General features: G+C 30.2%; 1 non-coding gene across 1 annotated transcript; it reads left to right on the top strand.

Annotated features, from left to right (window-relative positions):
- Positions 1-1,439: 1,439 nt before the first annotated feature.
- Positions 1,440-1,511, top strand: TRNAM-CAU (transfer RNA methionine (anticodon CAU)). Its single transcript has one exon. It is a non-coding gene; the product is annotated as a tRNA-Met (tRNA).
- The last annotated feature ends 4,369 nt before the right edge of the window (positions 1,512-5,880 follow it).

The following is a 5,880-nucleotide window of genomic DNA, read 5'->3' as shown; positions in this document are numbered from 1 at the left end:
AAAAATGATCTTACCAGTTTATCAGAACCTGAAGTGGGCCAGAGACTTCGTCTACAATGCTGGAATCAAGGAGGAGGGGGTGTACCTTCAAGGCACTTTAATGCTAAAGTCAGTGAGAGTGTAGAGATACGGGAGAGTGTTTTTAAGGATAAGATGTTGATTACATGACCCTCTCAAGAGAGAGGTTATTAATAGTGCCCCCAACACATGGCTATTAACCATCCAAGATCCAGGCCCAAAATAGGTGACTTTGAGGAATTCGGCCTGAAAGCAGGGACGAGAAGCTCGTGCTCGTCATCCTTGAAGGCTTCCCTGACACAGTGAAAACAGAAATTGGTGCGTGCAGAGATGTATGTAAGGGCATTAGTGATTTAGATAGCCTTGGGACCAATTGACCGCTCGTGACCAGCCGAGGAGCAGAAAGAGGAAAACACTTTTCCTTGGTCCCACAGATTGGGCCATGCTCAGCCATTGGACCAGTCTAGAACAAAAAATATTGTGTTCAAGATGTTTATATGAAAATTGTTTCTTACTTTTCAGTTTCTGTGATGAAAGAAAAAAATATCGTGGATACCAGATGATTAGTGTTGCACTCAATAATGTACTCATAATAGATTTCGGCAAAAGCATTACACCAAGATAACATGAAATTCTAAGGGACTACTTTAAATACAAAGATTACTTGGAAATTTAACAATCGAATGAATGATATAGGTCTACGGATATGAAATGAAACCCAAATGCTTTTAATCAGAAGGTTACATATTCATACTCTAGACTATAATATTAATATTAATTTCTTATGCCATTTCCCTTTTGTTTGTCTGATTTCACTTTTTCATTAAAATTTCTCGGAGTTATATATCTATGCGTGAGTTGTAGTTTCGTTCATTATAATGAACATAAGTGTCATATATGAACACATAAATAAAATTAATTGTGTAAGTTATGATGCCATGTTCAATAAATTGAACGATACTTTATGTCTCAAGGTGCAATAATTAGTTATGTGTAGTAATATTCCCCTAAGTGTTATCGCACTTTTAATTAAGGATATGAGTTTAAGTTCCAACGTTTGTTGATGAATTCAATGGGCAAATTGTTGTATATGTTGATACACGAGAAATGTCTATCTATGTCTATTTAAAATTTACGAGAATTCTAACTACTGACGGTCCTCTGATATAAAATATTTCATCTTTATTCACATTTGACTGCTCACCCTTTATTATTGTTAAGTGTTTAAGTGAAGTGCATTTTGTATGTTGGTTGTTAGTTATTCTAGAAATTGCATGATTATCGATATCCATAAAGGTGCATATAAATCAAAAGGTTCCTTACTCATTGTTATACGAATGAAAACTCTTTACTGAATGATTTTTTTTCATGTTACCAATGCTCAATCTATTAATTTAATGGAAATAATAAACTTAATGTGAATCAGAGTGGCGCAGCGGAAGCGTGGTGGGCCCATAACCCACAGGTCCCTGGATCGAAACCAGGCTCTGATAAACATTTTACATGTATTTTTGTTTTTCTTCAACCAAAATTCTACAAATCAAAATAGTTCATATAATTCAAGAGGTTTATGGTTAAATTTATTCTTCAAATTCCCATCTAAAAATTTATCTTTCAAAGTTTAGAAATCCAAGCTAAGAAAAAAAAACATAAGTGCCAACTCAAAATTTAATACGACTTAAATATATTAAAACAATTTATTAGTATTTTAGACTAGAGAGTGACCTAAAGTTAATATACATTCAAAATAAAAAACTGAGAAAAAACTGAGGATATTTATTTATTTATTACTCGTCCCTTCGTTCTTGTGTGTTTGGAGTCAGCGAATAAAAAATGTATGTGAGTTTTACTATTATATGTGTGACATGTGTTTCCTGCCATCATGATAACCTTAAGTACCATATTAGAATACTTGTGATATGTTATTTATTTCTTGAAATTGTTTTATGGCTTTTAGAAAGTTGAAAAGCCTCTAGGTGTCAAACTACTTTAAATTTTGTATATGTTTCATTATTTCTCTAAGTAATATCTCATGATTATTTTTCTAGGTTTCTTTACCGTTCAATATTTCTTAAATATTTAATGTAGCATTTGTTGTAAAAGTTGATACACGGAAAATTTAACAATATCATTAAGTAAAATAATTAGAATACTTTGTGATTATATGTATACATATAATTTATCTTTCATAAATTTTATCACTCACCCTCTAAAGTTTTACTTTACACATTTATGAAATGCGTATTTAAGGATAATAGTTAACGATTCAGACACAAAAATAAATTAGGCTATAACATAATGTTGAACACTCATTAAACCCATTTATCTTCAATATCATCCTAGGAAACTATATATTATATAAAAACTAAGGTTTAAATATGTACTTAACCTTGCAAATATTTTCCTTTTTTGTTTTAATCCCTGTAAATTTTTTGTTTGGATTTACACCCTTTGAAATATTCTTTGTTTTGCTTTTGCTTTTAATTCGTTATTATTAATTCCTATTTAGTTAATTTTTATTTTAACTGATCACGGTATTTTAAACAATATTAGATTTTATATTTTTCAATTTTAGTTACTTAAAGACAAAAATCAAATACTCGATATATTACATAAATTAATACAAAATACAAAGGATAAAAAGATATGTAAGGACCAAAACCAAACAAATAAATATACATGGACTTAAACCAAATAGTTTTGTATTTGCAAGGTAAAATAACCAAATTAAGTCAATTATTAATCATTAACTTCATGTTATCGTCTGTGAAATATTAAATATGTTTCAATTTAAAATCTAATCCAAATTTGAGTGGTGTTAGTGAGGGCATGTGGGCCCATACCAACAAGTCTAAGGATAAAAAATTAGGTTTGATGAAAAAATTATTTATTTTATTTTTTTAAAACATATATTACCAAACAAAAATGATCTTACCAGTTTATCAGAACCTGAAGTGGGCCAGAGACTTCGTCTACAATGCTGGAATCAAGGAGGAGGGGGTGTACCTTCAAGGCACTTTAATGCTAAAGTCAGTGAAAGTGTAGAGATACGAGAGAGCGTTTTTAGGGATAAGATGTTGATTACATGACCCTCTCAAGAGAGAGGTTATTAATAGTGCCCCCAACACATGGCTATTAACCATCCAAGATCCAGGCCCAAAATAGGTGACTTCGAGGAATTCGGCCTGAAAGCAGGGACGAGAAGCTCGTGCTCGTCATCCTTGAAGGCTTCCCTGACACAGTGAAAACAGAAATTGGTGCGTGCAGAGATGTATGTAAGGGCATTAGTGATTTAGATAGCCTTGGGACCAATTGACCGCTCGTGACCAGCCGAGGAGCAGAAAGAGGAAAACACTTTTCCTTGGTCCCACAGATTGGGCCATGCTCAGCCATTGGACCAGTCTAGAACAAAAAATATTGTGTTCAAGATGTTTATATGAAAGTTGTTTCTTACTTTTCAGTTTCTGTGATGAAAGAAAAAAATATCGTGGATACCAGATGATTAGTGTTGCACTCAATAATGTACTCATAATAGATTTCGGCAAAAGCATTACACCAAGATAACATGAAATTCTAAGGGACTACTTTAAATACAAAGATTACTTGGAAATTTAACAATCGAATGAATGATATAGGTCTACGGATATGGAATGAAACCCAAATGCTTTTAATTAGAAGGTTACATATTCATACTCTAGACTATAATATTAATATTAATTTCTTATGCCATTTCCCTTTTGTTTGTCTGATTTCACTTTTTCATTAAAATTTCTCGGAGTTATATATCTATGCGTGAGTTGTAGTTTCGTTCATTATAATGAACATAAGTGTCATATATGAACACATAAATAAAATTATTTGTGTAAGTTATGATGCCATGTTCAATAAATTGAACGATACTTTATGTCTCAAGGTGCAATAATTAGTTATGTGTAGTAATATGCCCCTAAGTGTTATCTCACTTTTAATTAAGGATATGAGTTTAAGTTCCAAAGTGCGCAAATTGTTGTATATGTTGATACACGAGAAATGTCTATCTATGTCTATTTAAAATGTTACGAGAATTCTAACTACTGACGGTCCTCTGATATAAAATATTTCATCTTTAATTCACATTTGACTGCTCACCCTTTATTATTGTTAAGTGTTTAAGTGTAGTGCATTTTGTATGTTGGTTGTTAGTTATTCTAGAAATTGCATGATTATCGATAACCATAAAGGTGCATATAAATCAAAAGGTTCCTTACTCATTGTTATACGAATGAAAACTCTTTACTGAATGATTTTTTTCATGTTACCAATGCTCAATCTATTAATTTAATGAAAATAATAAACTTAAAGTGAATCAGAGTGGCGCAGCGGAAGCATGGTGGGCCCATAACCCACAGGTCCCTGGATCGAAACCAGGCTCTGATAAACATTTTACATGTATTTTTGTTTTTCTTCAACCAAAATTCTACAAATCAAAATAGTATATTTTTGTTTTTCTTCAACCAAAATTCTACAAATCAAAATAGTTCATATAATTCAAGAGGTTTATGGTTAAATTTATTCTTCAAATTCCCATCTAAAAATTTATCTTTCAAAGTTTAGAAATCCAAGCTAAGAAAAAAAAACATAAGTGCCAACTCAAATTTTAATACGACTTAAATATATTAAAACAATTTATTAGTATTTTAGACTAGAGAGTGACCTAAAGTTAATATACATTCAAAATAAAAAACTGAGAAAAAACTGAGGATATTTATTTATTTATTACTCGTCCCTTCGTTCTTGTGTGTTTGGAGTCAGCGAATAAAAAATGTATGTGAGTTTTACTATTATATGTGTGACATGTGTTTCCTGCCATCATGATAACCTTAAGTACCATATTAGAATACTTGTGATATGTTATTTACTTCTTGAAATTGTTTTATGGCTTTTAGAAAGTTGAAAAGCCTCTAGGTGTCAAACTACTTTAAATTTTGTATATGTTTCATTATTTCTTTAAGTAATATCTCATGATTATTTTTCTAGGTTTCTTCACCGTTCAATATTTCTTAAATATTTAATGTAGCATTTGTTGTAAAAGTTGATACGCGGAAAATTTAACAATATCATTAAGTAAAATAATTAGAATACTTTGTGATTATATGTATACATATAATTTATCTTTCATAAATTTTATCACTCACCCTCTAAAGTTTTACTTTACACATTTATGAAATGCGTATTTAAGGATAATAGTTAACGATTCAGACACAAAAATAAATTAGGCTATAACATAATGTTGAACACTCATTAAACCCATTTATCTTCAATATCATACTAGGAAACTATATATTATATAAAAGGATAATGCTAACTTGTGCCCCAAGGGCACATGTTTAAAAATCTATAAATAGAATGTTTGTGTTAGATATAGAAACTTTGTGTTTGAAAATTGTGTATTAATTTGATTAAAAGTTGATAGTTAATTTATTTATTTACTTTTTCAATACAAATATTCCATTTATATTTTCTTATCATGTGCCCTTGGGGCACAAGTTAGCATTACCCTATATAAAAACTAAGGTTTAAATATGTACTTAACCTTGCAAATATTTTCCTTTTTTGTTTAAATCCCTGTAAATTTTTTGTTTGGATTTACACCCATTGAAATATTCTTTGTTTTGCTTTTGCTTTTAGTCCGTTAGTATTAATCCCTATTTAGTTAATTTTTATTTTAACTGATCACGGTATTTTAAACAATATTAGATTTTATATTTTTCAATTTTAGTGACTTAAAGACAAAAATCAAATACTCGATATATTACATAAATTAATACAAAATACAAAGGATAAAAAGATATGTAAGGACCAAAACCAAACAAATAAATATAC

This window comes from Vicia villosa, unplaced genomic scaffold, assembly GCF_029867415.1.
Source record: "Vicia villosa cultivar HV-30 ecotype Madison, WI unplaced genomic scaffold, Vvil1.0 ctg.000253F_1_1, whole genome shotgun sequence".
NCBI classification, from domain to species: domain Eukaryota; kingdom Viridiplantae; phylum Streptophyta; class Magnoliopsida; order Fabales; family Fabaceae; genus Vicia; species Vicia villosa.
This window is presented reverse-complemented; position numbering and strand designations above follow the sequence as displayed.